Genomic DNA, 14,530 nt, shown 5'->3' with positions numbered 1-14,530 from the left:
AACCTCTGCTCTTGGAGGCCAAACACTGTCTACAAGAATAGAAGCACACGTAGACATCAAGCTATTTTCTGGCGCCGTTGCCGGGGAGGAAAGGTAAAAGGCACTCACACTCCGGTCCCAGGTAACTAAGTTATTTTCTGTTGCCGTTGTGAGTACTCGAAGCTATTTCCTTTAGATCCTTCAATTGCATCTTTTTGTCTCTTGTTCACTAGTTAGGCATCATGGAAAGTAACAGTGAGCTTCTTAATCTATTCCCTGAGTTAAGACATGGATTGTTTGCTGCGAAAATTAAAAAACCTATGGAATCTTATTTGCATGCTAGTAGCAATGATATTAGTATGAACGCTTTGAACACCATTGTTGCTAATGATATGGAAAATTCTAAGCTTGGGGAAGCTGGTTTTGATGAGCATGACATTTTTAGTCCCCCAAGCATTGAGGAGAAAATTTACTTTGATGATACTTTGCCTCCTATTTATGATGATTATAATGATAGTGGTCTTTTGGTGCCGCCTACTATGGAGAGTAAATTTTATTATGATTATACTATGCCTCCTACACTTGATGAGAATAATAATGATAGCTACTTTGTTGAATTTGCTCCCACTACAACTAATAAAATTGATTATGCTTATGTGGAGAGTAATAATTTTATGCATATAGCTCATGACAAGAATGTTTCATTTGATAGTTATATTGTTGAGTTTGTTCATGATGCCACTGAAAGTTATTATGAGAGAGGGAAACATGGTTATATGCATCTTAATAATATTAAGTTTCCCCTCTTTATGTTGAGAATATTGAAGTTGTGCTTGTGTTGCCTTCCTATGCTTGTCACTTTGTTCTTCATGAATTTATTTGTGTACAAGATTCCTTTTCATAGGAAGTGGGTTAGACTTAAATGTGTTTTGAATTTGCTTCTTGATGCTCTCTTTTGCTTCAACTCTTATTTCTTGCAAGAGCATCATTAAAATTACTGAGCCCATCTTAATGGCTATAAAGAAAGCACTTCTTGGGAGATAACCCATGTGTTTATTTTAATACAGCACTTTTGTTTTATATTTGAGTCTTGGAAGTTGTTACTACTGTAGCAACCTCTCCTTATATTTATGTTATTGCATTGTTGTGCCAAGTAAAGTCTTTGATAGCAAGGTTGATACTAGATTTGGATTATCGCGCAGAAACAGATTTCTGTCTGTCACGAATTTGGGCAGGGTTCTCTGTAGGTAACTCAGAAAAATCTGCCAATTTACGTGCGTGATCCTCAGATATGTACGCAACTTTCATTCAATTTGAGCTTTTTCATCTGAGCAAGTTAAGTGCCTCTGGAAAATCGTCTTTACGGACTGTTCTGTTTTGACAGATTCTGCCTTTTATTTCGCATTGCCTCTTTTGCTATGTTGGATGGATTTCTTTGTTCCATTAACTTTCAGAAGCTTTGGGCAATATCCAGAAGTGTTAAGAATGATTGTGTTACCTCTGAACATGTGAATTTTTGATTATGCACTAACCCTCTAATGAGTTTGCTTTAAGTTTGGTGTGGAGGAAGTTTTCAAGGGTCAAGAGAGGAGGATGATATACTATGATCAAGAAGAGTGAAAAGTCTAAGCTTGGGGATGCCCCCGTGGTTCATCCCTGCATATTTCAAGAAGACTCAAGCATCTAAGCTTGGGGATGCCCAAGGCATCCCCTTCTTCATCGACAACTTATCAGGTCACCTCTAGTGAAACTATATTTTTATTCCGTCACATCTTATGTGCTTTACTTGGAGCGTCTGTGTGCTTTTATTTTCGTTTTGTTATCTTAGTTCTCTGAATAAATTCATGCTTGTGTGGGAGAGATACACGCTCCGCTCGTTCATATGAAAACATGTGTTCTTAGTTTTACTTTTAATGTTCATGGCGAAGGTTGAAAACTGCTTCGTTCATTGTTATATGGTTGGAAATAGAGAATGCTTCATGTGGTAAATGGTATATGGTCTTGAAATAATTTGATACTTGGCAATTGTTGTGCTCATATAGATCATGTTTAAGCTCTTGCATCATGTACTTTGCACCTATTAATGAAGAACTACATAGAGCTTGTTAAAATTTGGTTTGCATGATTGGTCTCTCTAAAGTCTAGATATTTTCTGGTGAAGTGTTTGAACAACAAGGAAGACAGTGTAGAGTCTTATAATGCTTGCAATATGTTCTTATGTAAGTTTTGCTGTACCGGTTCATACTTGAGTTTGCTTCAAACAACCTTGCTAGCCTAGCCTTGTATTGAGAGGAATTCTTCTCGTGCATCCAAATCCTTGAGCCAAAAACTATGCCATTTGTGTCCACCATACCTACCTACTACATGGTATTTTTTCTGCCATTCCAAAGTAAATTGCTTGAGTGCTACCTTTAAAATTCCATTCTTTGTCTTTGCAATATATAGCTCATGGGAAAAATAGCTTAAAAACTATTGTGGTATTGAATATGTACTTATGTATCTTATTTCTTATAAGTTGCTTGTTGAGCGATAACCATGTTCCTGGGGACGCCATCAACTATTTCACCTTTGTTGAATATCATGTGAGTTGCTATGCATGTTCGTCTTGTCTGAAGTAAGGGAGATTTTCATGATCAAATGGTTTGAGTATGCATATTGTTAGAGAAGAACATTGGGCCGCTAACTAAAGCCATGATCCATGGCGTGGAAGTTTCAGTTTGGACAAAAATCCTCAATTTCTTATGAGAATATTATCTGTTGTTAAATGCTTAAGCATTAAAAAGAGGAGTCCATTATCTGTTGTCTATGTTGTCCCGGTATGGGTGTCTAAGTTGAGAATGATCAAAAGCGAGAAATCCAATGCGAACTTTCTCCTTAGACCCTTGTACAAGCGGCATAGAGGTACCCCTTTGTGACACTTGGTTGAAACATATGTTATGCAATGATAATCCATGTTAATCCAAGCTAATTAGGACAAGGTGCGGGCACTATTGGTATACTATGCATGAGGCTTGCAACTTATAGGATATCTTATACATAACACATATGCTTTATTACTACCGTTGACAAAATTGTTTCTTGTTTTCAAAATAAAAGCTCTAGCACAAATATAGCAATCCATGCTTCCCTCTGCGAAGGGCCATTCTTCTACTTTTATGTTGAGTCAGTTTACCTACTTCTTTCTATCTTAGAAGCAAACACTTGTGTCAACTGTGTGCATTGATTCTTACATGTTTACTTATTGCACTTGTTATATTGCTTTATGTTGACAACTATCCATGAGATATACATGTTACAAGTTAAAAGCAATTGCTGAAACTTAAATCTTCCTTTGTGTTGCTTCAAAACTCTCTACTAAGAATTCATTGCCTTATGAGTTAACTCCTATGCAAGTCTTATCGATGCTTGTCTTGAAAGTACTATTCATGAAAAGACTTTGCTATACTAGTAAGATTGTACGTGCAACGCACGTCTATATATTCATTAACAGGTTGTCTCATGTTCTTTCCTGCTTCTATTCCAACAACGAATAACATGTTTAGTTCTCGAGACATTGATTAAAAGGTCATTTTGATAAACCAAAAACATTTCTCGTGCTTTCGTTACATCCTTGGTGACACCTCAAAAACAATCAATCATGCAAAATTGTTCTTTTCCGAAAGCAACATCGCCAAAAGATTTTAGTCTAAGGGCAAGTACAACGCGGGCGTTAATCGTGGGCGCCAAGATTGTCTTCCTAGTCGTTGGGCTTGATTCCCACCCGATCTGGGGATTAACCCTTGCGTCGACGTTAGATGTGACGCCGAACGCTCCGTAATTTTAGCTGCAGCGAGCCGTTTCGCGGATGCTATATACTCGCATAAACAAATCGAGATTAGCGCCTGAGTTTGCGGTTGGCGTTCGAGGATAGAGCGCTTGGCTGCTTTTTATTTGTTGTATGTATTTTTTCCGGTCATTTAAGCGCCTGACCAAGCGGCTAGCGTTGTACATGCCCTAACACCCACCTGCATAAAACATCAATTATATATTTTTCCTAGGACTACTAAGATGTGAAAATAACATTAGTGAATCCACATAGATAGATGCAAAGAAAAAGACTAAATATGACATTATAACACAATTTTACAACAAAAAAGAATCCTTTGTCTAGAGAAGGTCATTTGGACAAGCAAGAAGTATTTCTCGGATTATGTTGGCATCCCTGATGAAGCCCTCCAAACCACATGTGTAATCCAAACTTTCTTGTCTTCAACATCACCAAGAGGAGCTTATACGAACATCCATCTGCGCAAAAATACATTAAAGTTTGTTTCTAGCACTATAAGTCTATAACACATGACTTACCAAATAAAGTGAACACTTTGCACAGATTTTTATGATGTATTCACTATCATCTTGGTATGCTTGCAAGGCTGCAACTACCAAATATAGATAAAGGTCGCTTCATGATTATATAAAAAAAAGATAAAGGTTGCTTCATAAATCAATGAAAACGTCAACGATGTAAATAGGTTGTGTTATCCTAACACATTAAACGACCTTTTCAAATGAGCAAGTTATAGTGCTCCTTTGGTACCACAATGCACAAATAATAATGACCTACTCAGTTCGTAGCACCCGTATATTTGATGTCCAAAAGACAATAAAGTTAAATAGTTCACGAAAATACCTTAAGTTTGGTCTTATGATAAATTAATGTAAATAGAGATTAAGGAATGGAAGCCTTGAAACACAATAAAAATATTAATCATTCTTGTGGGAATATGATTAGTGAAATGTATATAGCCCAACTGGCCAAGTATCCAAACAAATCACGAGGGAGCTAGAGCAGTAATTTAGCAGTCAAGCTATGTTTCTATACTGCAGCTTCGTTCTTGGACCTTCTTTCAGGAACGAAAACCACAAGTCTTAGGCACCAAATATAGGATAGGGCACTGTGTTTTAGTTACACACATAAACAACATTTTCCGTCAAACAAGATGGAGTCAAGAGTGTAGAATTTATTAGCAAATAGCTATATAAAATACAAACCTGATTGGCTTTCCTACCAAGTCCCATAAATACATTATTAGGCTTTATTTGATATCACGAGTAAGAAAATCCCTTTGAATGTGTGTACCTCCATTAATCTGAAAAATTTGCAAGGACAGATATATTCACACAAGAAATCCATCTAAAGTAAGAAATGAAAATATACTGATTTTGACAGATTCAGAAAGAAACAACTGTGTTCTCACCATCTGATCAGTGGAGCATAGTTTTCAAGGAAAACCTTCTGATGCAGTAGTTGAACAAGTCTTCTAGGCTTGTTCAAGAAGATCACTCACCATCACAGTTCACACTCTACTCTCCCTCCACGCCAAACCACTTGAAGTGTGGAATGCCAACTTCAGGAAAGAAAAAGAAGCAACATCAGTCAATTCACCATCACTGCAGCAGAAGCTTTGACTCATAATGAAATTGTCAGTTCTTCTTCTTCACATTTTCCTACCGACCCGAAGGCAAAGCAGCAGCTGTTAGGATTGATCTCCACCGCACCAGAGCCCAACGGCTCTGGCACGACCCCTTGACCTCGTCCGCGCCCTGATCGGGGGCGCCCAACCGTTCGCTGGTTGGTGGGCCCCTGTCGCCTGCACTATATAGAGTGGTGGGGGCCAGTGGCACAGATCACGAGGTTGCCCTGAGCTGCCACTCGCCCCACCAGACGACCCACCGATTAGGGTTAGTGCAGTGCCGACGGGAAGCTCCGCCGCCACTTCTCTCCCTCGTCCTCACGCCGTCGCCGTCGCCACCTCCACCAAATCGACCTCGACGGTTTCGTCCTACTCGCAGGGACAAGGTAAACCCACAGTACCAGTATTCATTTACAGAGATAGCACAATCCCGGCATTAGATCTACACTAGTCGATCCGACAGATTAAACATTGGTATCAGAGCCACTCTAGATGTAGATCTCGTGTTTATTTTTCGGGTCGAAAAGAAAGAAGAGAAACCCCAATCCTCCCAAAGTAAAGTGCAACCGGCCGAGGTCCCTCTCGCCGGCAAAGTTCGTGCCGCCGCAAGGCCGCGCCGCCCCTCTCGATCTCGATGCGCATCGGCAAGCCGAGGCATCGGGAAGAAGGGCTACTCTCACTCGCTCCGCGAGCCGGGGCAAAGAAAAGAAACGTTCACCGGCTTACCGTGCTGCGGCTCGGTCGCCGGCAAAGGAAATGGGCACCGCCTCTGCGCCGCTTGACGGTGACGCGCCCACCCTCGGGTGCACGCGCCGCCGCCAAGAGGTACAGGGGGGCGCCGCCGCCTGTTTTCTTCTCCGCCGTTGGCCTAGCGCCGGGATATGGTGGTGGAGAAGCACAGAGAGAAGGAAAGGGGAGGGGCCCTGTCCCCGGCCATCTTCTGCGGGCTCGAGGGAGCGCCGCCAGAGAGGGTGGTCGAGGAGCCACGCCATGCGGTGGCCGGCGGGAACGCGCAGCCGTCGCCGGCAAGCCGCCAAGCCGCGCGCGCGGGCGGGAGGTGAGCCTCCGCGCCGCCGCCGGAGTGGACAGAGAGAGGCCCTCGGGGGGAAAATGGCTAGGGTTAGGGTCTGGCCGGTTGGGCCACCCTCTTATACCGGCCGAAAGTGAAGGGGGGCCGTCGGATCGGATCCGACGGCCAGGAGTGCCTCCGCGTCGGCGCCGTGGGCAGGCCGCGTGGGCTGCGCTGGCCAGGCCGCGGGCGGGCCGTTGGCAGGCCGCGTTGACAGGCCCCGCGTGGGCGCGCCGTTGCTGGGCGCTGCTCAGCGCGTGGGCGACGCTGGCCGCACAGCGTGGGCGCCGCATAGGCTGCGCGTCGCGCACCGCGTGGTGGGCCGCGTGGGCCGCGGGCCGCGCTGTACAGTAATAGCAGTTTTTTACAGTATTATTAATTACAGAGGCATTTTTAGGCAGTTTTGGGTCATTTTTTGGCCAAAATTTTGTCTAGTTTTTTCTGAATAAATAGGACCAACGAAATATTTGTTCAGAAATTAAAAAGTAAAGGAAATGTCTCTGAAAAGTTCAAAGTTTAAAGTTTAAATTCACAGTTTCCGCTGCAAATAGTTAAAGATGCATTTTATATTTGAAAAATGCAAAAAGTGATGATAAAAGGATTGATTAAAAGTGATTGCTGAAACAATTATGATATGTCATTTTATGACCAACGTTATTGATGGCATGATCATGTTTTGTTGTAATAACATGTGCAAAAGTGATGATTAAAGTGATTATTGTGACAAATATGGTTATGTTATTTTTGGACCAACGTTATTAATGACATGATCATGATTTGTTGCAATAAGGTGTGCATTTATCTCTATTTTCTGCCCAACGGTGATATAGATTTAATTGCACAAACAGTTGTATGTTCTAATTTTGACCAACGTTGGATTATTGCATGCAATTGTTGTTATGATCTCATTTCATTGTAGTTTTAAAGGAGGGTACTACTTGATAAGTTGCATCAAGGATGTTCCGACCCTCAAAGGTGACAACTACACTCGAATGGAGAAAAGAAGGTCGATTTGTCTTGAGGTGGACTGGGTTCCCACAGCCGGTCGGACCAAAAGATCCAATCAGAAATGACAAGGATGATGATGCTTGCATGACAAGTATAAAAGGTGGCTAAGTGCCATTTATAAAGAATACAATTGAGAACGCTATTGTGAGCTCAATTGCGAGTGTGATTCCGTAAGGGAGTATCTTGAAAGAATAAAGAGCCGCTTCACTGGTTCTTCAAAGATATGTGCAACCCAGTATGTTGTAGCAACTGGTGACGTAAAAGTACACATGGACAGGAAGGACATGGCAAGTGTGCCATATGGTGTAATAATGCTTATGTGGGTGTTGTCTGTGTGTAATGTGAGTGAAAAAGTGTTGTCCGCGTTGGACAAAGAACAAAAGAAAAGAACAGATGAATCGTCGAAATATGGCATTGTCGCTTAGGCCATATTTCGAGGGGGAGAATAGAAAGACTTGTTAAAAATGGTATTCTTCCTCCATTAGAATTCTCAGACATAGAACAGCGCATCGATTGCATTAAAAGAAAGTTTGTAAAGTTTGATTAAAAAGGGTGCAAATCGATGCACAGCAACACTAGAAATAATTCACACCGAGATATGTGGATCATTTCCTGTGAAAAGTGTGGATGGCTATGATCCGTTCATAACATTCACGAATGATTACTCCCGATATGGTTATATTTATCCAATAAAAGAAAGAACAGAAGCGTTGGATAAATTCAAAATATTCAAAGCTGAAGTTTAAAATCAGCATGATAAAAGAATAAAGATAGTCAGGTCTGATTGTGGAGGGGAGTACTACGGTCGACATACTCCATATGGCCAAGTCCCTGGACCTTTTGCAAGGTTTCTACAGGAGACTGGAATAGTCGCCCAGTACTCGATGCCGGACGTACCTCAGCAGAATGGGGTAGCTGAAAGGCGCAACCGTACCCTTATGGATATGGTGCGCAGTATGATGAGCTATTCCACCCTACCATTGGGATTGTGGATTGAGGCGTTAAAAACCGCCATTCACATTCTAAACAGAGTACCAAGAAAATCGGTGCCCAAAACGCCGTATGAGCTATGGACAGGGAGAGTGCCTTCTCTAAACCACCTGAAAGTGTGGGGGAGCCCTGCTGAGGCCAAAGTATTCAATCCAAATATCGCAAAGTTAGATACCAAAACAGTCAGATGCCATTTTATTGGCTATCCTGAAAAGTCAAAAGGTTATCGTTTCTACTGTCCAGAGAAATACAAAGTTTGTGGAAACGAGACATGCTGTCTTCTTAGAAGATGAAATGATGAGGGGGAGCATGGTAGCTCCGAAAATTGATCTTGAGGAGAAGAGGGTGCATGCACCTAATCCGATGACTCAGGAGCTATTTTTTGCGCTACCATGTGCACCTGTACCGACGATCCCTGCGATTGTGGTGCAAGCTCCTGTTGTGACTCCACCCATGACAATGATGAGTAAGTTCGGAACCTGTCCGTCGAGAGCCGAATGAACCATTTGTTGAGCATGAAAGGGAGCAACAACAGCCACCTCCTAAAAGGTACAAAGCACGACTTGTGGCAAAAGGATTTACACAAAGAGAAGGGATAGATTACAATGAGACATTTTCTCTGGTCTCATGTAAGTTCGGAATCATCATGGCACTAGTTGCACATTTTGATTTAGAGTTGCATCAAATCGATGTAAAGATGGCATTTCTAAACAGGGATTTGGAAGAAAATGTCTACATGAAACAGACCCAAGGGTTTTATCATGGAAGGCAAGGAAGAAATGGGATGCCGCCTAAAGAAATCCATTTATGGATTAAAGCAAGCCTCCGGACAGTGGTATCTAAAGTTAAATGAGACAATTAAAAGATTTGGATTTAAAGAAAATATTGAGGACAATTGCGTTTATGCAAAGTTTAAAAGTGGGAAATATATTTTCCTAATCTTGTATGTGGATGATATTCCGCTTGCCGACGGTGATGTTAGTCTACTGCAAGAGACAAAGAAGTTCTTGTCCTCAAATTTTGATATGAAAGATCTTGGTGAAGCGTCATATGTTTTGGACATAGAAATTCACCGAGATAGAAATAATGGAGTATTAGGACTATCGCAAAAGGCTTATTTAGAAAAGATTCTAAGTAAGTATAATATGCATAAGTGCAGTGCCACACCTGCCCCTATAGTCAAGGGCGACAGTTTTGGGAAACATCAAAGTCCCCAAAATCAATACGAGCTCGATCAAATGAAAGCGGTTCCATATGCTTCGACTATTGGAAGCCTACGGTATGCACAAGTGTGCACTCGCCACGACTTAGAATTTATCACCGGAGTACTCGGTAGATATCAAGAAAATCCAGGTTATGAACACCGGAAAATGGTAAAGAAGGCATTGCGTTATGTGAAAGGCACAAAGAACTACATGCTAACATACCGATTCCCTAGAGATACGAGGGTATTCAGATGCAGATTTTGCGGGGGATAAAGATGATAGAAAATCCACATCTGGATATGTATTCACCCTCGCAGGGGGAGCTATTTCGTGGAGTAGCTCCAAACAGACGTTATGAAGCCACGGGGCAGGCGTTATGGTTAAAGAAATTCATACCCGACTTGAAAGTGGTAGATTGTATTGACAAACCACTAAAGATGTACTGCGACAATGAGCTCGCAGTATTTTATGCTCACAACAACAAGTCGAGTACAGCTACGAAACCAATTGAGGTTAAGTATTATGTTGTGAAACAAGGTCCAGGATCAAACTATAAGTCTCGAGCATATAAGGACAAAAGATATGCTTGCGGATCCGCTAACGAAAGGCTTACCACCCAGCGTGTTCAAGGAGCACGTAGCCGGCATGGGTTTAAGGAAAAGTCTTACCTATCCTGGATCATAAGAGGCCCAAAAGTAAAAGAATTTGTTTCAAAACGAGAGAAGTGTATTGTGGCTGTCTGATTCTATCGGCAATAGAGCCGTGACGATGAAACATGCCCTATGGACTGATCCAAAATGAAACGAATAAAGTGAAAGTATAAAGTTAAAAGAAAAGTTGAGATCAAAGGGGAGAATGTTAGGATTGATCTCCACCGCACTGCAGCCCAACGGCTCCGGCACGACCCCTTGACCTCGTCCGCGCCACGATCGGGGGCGCCCAACCGTTCGCTGGTTGGTGGGCCCCTGTCGCCCGCACTATATAGAGTGGTGGGGGCCGGTGGCACAGCATCACGAGGTTGCCCTGAGCTGCCACTCGCCCCACCAGACGACCCACCGATTAGGGTTAGTGCAGTGCCGACGGGAAGCTCCGCCGCCACTTCTCTCCCTCGTCCTCACGCCGTCGCCGTCGCCACCTCCACCAAATCGACCTCGACGGTTTCGTCCTACTCGCAGGGACAAGGTAAACCCACAGTACCAGTATTCATTTACAGAGATAGCACAATCCCGGCATTAGATCTACACTAGTCGATCCGACAGATTAAACAGCAGCAACCCCAACGGACGAATAGTTTCCACTAAATCAGAATAGTTCCACAAATAAATCCGCACATCATGCATTAGAATGGTCAAACTTTATTCTGCACATGCATCAGATACAGGCTAAGGAGATGTTGTTTCTGAACCTTTGTCATCCTCAAGGTAGAGGTTGTTCGTCAGAGCATCAGGAAAGACTCAAATTCGGCATAAAACAGAAATACCTAATTCGGTGGAGGAGACGCAGCATCGTCGTCGGTGCAGGATGTGGTGGCCACGAGGAGTGGACCGGCGACCGCGTTCGGGACGTGGTGTCCGCGGGATTGGGCCGTTGGCCGTGGCCAAGGCGACACGGCGGCGTTGAGCTGCTGCTCCGACGGCGCGGAGGCATCAAGCTACAATCGTGCAGGCGCGGTGGCGTCAAGATGCTGCCCTGCCGGCGCGGCGCCGTCGCACTTATGCCCTAGACGGGGAGTACGGCACGGGAGGACCAACGTAGGGCACAGCGACTATTCGGGGCGATCGTGAGCAAAATTTCCTTTCTTTTTCAATTATAGACTAGTACAAATGCCCGTGCGTTGCTACGGCCAACAGATTACTTTTTTCTCACACCAAAACACAGTATATGTGAAGTATGTGAAATTCATGTTAATATATTATTATTCCAAAACTGGTCAAATTTATGTTGGATAGAAGTGCAATCGATAAGATATATATTTCAGTGTTGTATGTATATAAAGCAACAAGCTATCTCATATAACCAGTTAAACAAAATGAGATGTCAACGGCACCGTGAATTTATTTATCTTTTACGACACGACAACGGCAATCAATAATTTTCCGTGTAGTTCATCTTTATTTACCTAAACACAAAATGGTATGTAGTTTAATTACTGCAATACGTAGTTTAATTGGTGCACATAAAGCAATTCCTGTCAATTTTTCTGAAACAATCTCGCTCTCATTTCTTCTAAACCACATCTTTTAATCTCCAAATCTCATGTACACACCAATACGCAGAAACAAATGCACCAAACAACACTCAAACTCTCCCATTTTATAGTTCAGAACAAAAGTCTTAATCTTTGAAACGATATGTTCTACATATACTCATAAATCATTGAACCTAACATATTAGAAAATAAAGACTCGCGTAGATAGCTTCCGAGTGGCCACTTGAATGATTTCATTTACGCTCCAAAGTTGGGCATTCTCTTCCTTCAGCAGTGCATATAACAGAATGATAACAAATTACGAATAGAAATAATAACTTGTGAAAAAAGGAGACGTGAAGAAGAAAACAAAGCCTTGTATGCAATCTTAGGCTGTGGCGTTATCGTTGCTTCACTTTCAGGTTCCTTGTTCTGACTGGTGGTCTTGCTGGACTCTTCATACACCAGCTGCCTCTACAGCCATACCGTGAGGGAGGTCACTCTGCATATCATGAGGGAACCTGTTGAACACCTTACCTCTAGGCTTGTAAGGTGACCTTCCTCTTCCCTCGGCAGTCACACACCTTCCAGCCCTGCCCCCAAGGAGTCGCATTGCCAATTTGATTGTACATAAGATACGAAAACATCTGTCAACCAATAATAAGCACGCCATTGCAACATGCAACATGGATCAGAGTTCAGTTAGGCAACATTGAGGTGATGAGATTCATGTTGCTGATGGGAAAAAGGAAGGAGAACTTTACCGTTTTAACGGTGGCAACTTGGCGGAATCACCAAGTGCTCCAGGTTGAGAAGTTAGGACATTTAACCTATTCATCTGACATAAGGAAATCGGTGCCAAGCCTGAACCTGCTGCTAGAGAGTGTCTGCATCACTTGTACAGCTTACAGAGTACAAAAGTCTGATCGACAAGGGTGAACCTCGTCTGCTGCTGGACGTATGGTCTGCTCATAACTTCCAAATAGTTTCACTTTCTGGATCTCTGAACATTCTGCTCTTTGTTCTGGAGGAGAAGCTGCATATGCTCGAGACCTCACTGAATGAAAACGACCGATTCCTCCTCCGCCACCTTGGATAAACAGTCGTACTTGTACGTCGTCTGCAGGAGAGGCAACAACTCACATAGTGTCGTCCAGCTTCTCCGCGAGAAGGACTTCCTTATTACAAAATACTTAATTATTTTATTTCCGCTATATTTACAAAATACATGGTACCATATTTCACAGGAAAAAAATCACATGCACCTCCTGTCTGAAGAAACAGCAAGGATTCTAATACATCCTAGCAGACTAATTTGCAAGGTATCATCACTTTGATTGCCATGTTATGAGCATTGCTTTTAAAATCAGATAAATAAGAACCTTAAAAAATTATATATTTTATTTTTTATGGGTGGGAAGAAACTTCAGTAACCCTGTAACTTCTTACATATAAGGTTTGATACAGTAGTTGGTAATGCCCACCTGACACATTTAGCCTACTGTTATGAGTAATGAAAACTCGAGAACTTTCACCAAAAATATCCTAGGTGGATGGGAGTTGAATTGAGTTCGTTCGGTATATAGAATTATCAATTTAGTGAGATAATACAAACATATACATAGCACACACCACTACACTACTGAAGTATGAACATGAAGGTAAAAAATCAAACCTGAAGTAAGTGCACGTTGAAATAATGTGGCTCTGAAATTGAAAGTGTTAGCACCCAATTGCAATATGCAGGAACCACTATTCATGCCAAAATTGGAAGAGTGGGTACCGACTGAGCGGGACGTTAACGCCGAGGTGGTAGCACGGATGAGCTAGTGAATGCCGTTTTGATGGTGCTACTCGAGCCTTGAGGTCAGTTGTGGCGTCGAGGGCGGAAGAGGAGAAGCGGGGATATTGGATTACCCAACGGCGACCATGACCCCGCCGCCACACCTCCAACATCCTGTGCCAGGCCGCAGCCCCTCGGGATGTAGTCCGATCTAATCAGATGTACTGCAGTAGGTATATGCTCCTTACCATGTCAAACTTGTTAGATCTAGCCTGTTTCTCGTGACCAAAGTGAAGTTCAGATAAACTCATACAACTGTATATCATTCTCACCGCATTTCTCAGCATTACTTAAGTCCGGCTTTGCTGCCTTCGCAAGTGATGGAACAATGGAGTACAAATTGGCAGAGGCGACATGGCTTGCCGAAAAAGAATCCATATAAGAGCATGACATGATATAAAATAATACACAACACCTCGAAAAAATTACTGTGGGAATGAAGATGAAGATGTCAAAGTCGTTATAGCATCTCAGCAGACTAAGGAGAATTCTCATTATTTAGTAAAGCACCCTGCTTTCAAGATATCATAGTTGCAAGAAAATTAACACTAACATGATGCTGTGAACGAGTGCAGAAAATGAGCAATTGAGCACCATTAAGCCCAAGAAAATGGATAGCGCCTCAAACTTAAGTTAGAACAGCTCTGCAACACCAATTGTCCATATATTTGGATATTTTTTTGCTGTTCTGGGCTCCCAATGCCCAAAACATATATATTGAATTTCTTATCACAACGCAAGTAGAAAATCATGCATATTTGGAGCAGACTTACCTATCAAATGCCGCAGAAACAA

At 42.5% G+C, this 14,530-nt stretch overlaps 1 long non-coding RNA gene across 1 annotated transcript; it reads right to left on the bottom strand.

Annotated features, from left to right (window-relative positions):
• Positions 1 to 12,127: 12,127 nt before the first annotated feature.
• Positions 12,128 to 13,514, bottom strand: LOC124651325. Its single transcript, XR_006987375.1, has 2 exons — positions 12,657 to 13,514; positions 12,128 to 12,539 (listed from the first exon to the last, which is right to left on the bottom strand). It is a non-coding gene; the product is annotated as an uncharacterized LOC124651325 (long non-coding RNA).
• Between the last annotated feature and the right edge of the window lie 1,016 nt (positions 13,515 to 14,530).

This window comes from Lolium rigidum, chromosome 5, assembly GCF_022539505.1.
Source record: "Lolium rigidum isolate FL_2022 chromosome 5, APGP_CSIRO_Lrig_0.1, whole genome shotgun sequence".
Classification (NCBI taxonomy): Eukaryota; Viridiplantae; Streptophyta; class Magnoliopsida; order Poales; family Poaceae; genus Lolium; species Lolium rigidum.
This window is presented reverse-complemented; position numbering and strand designations above follow the sequence as displayed.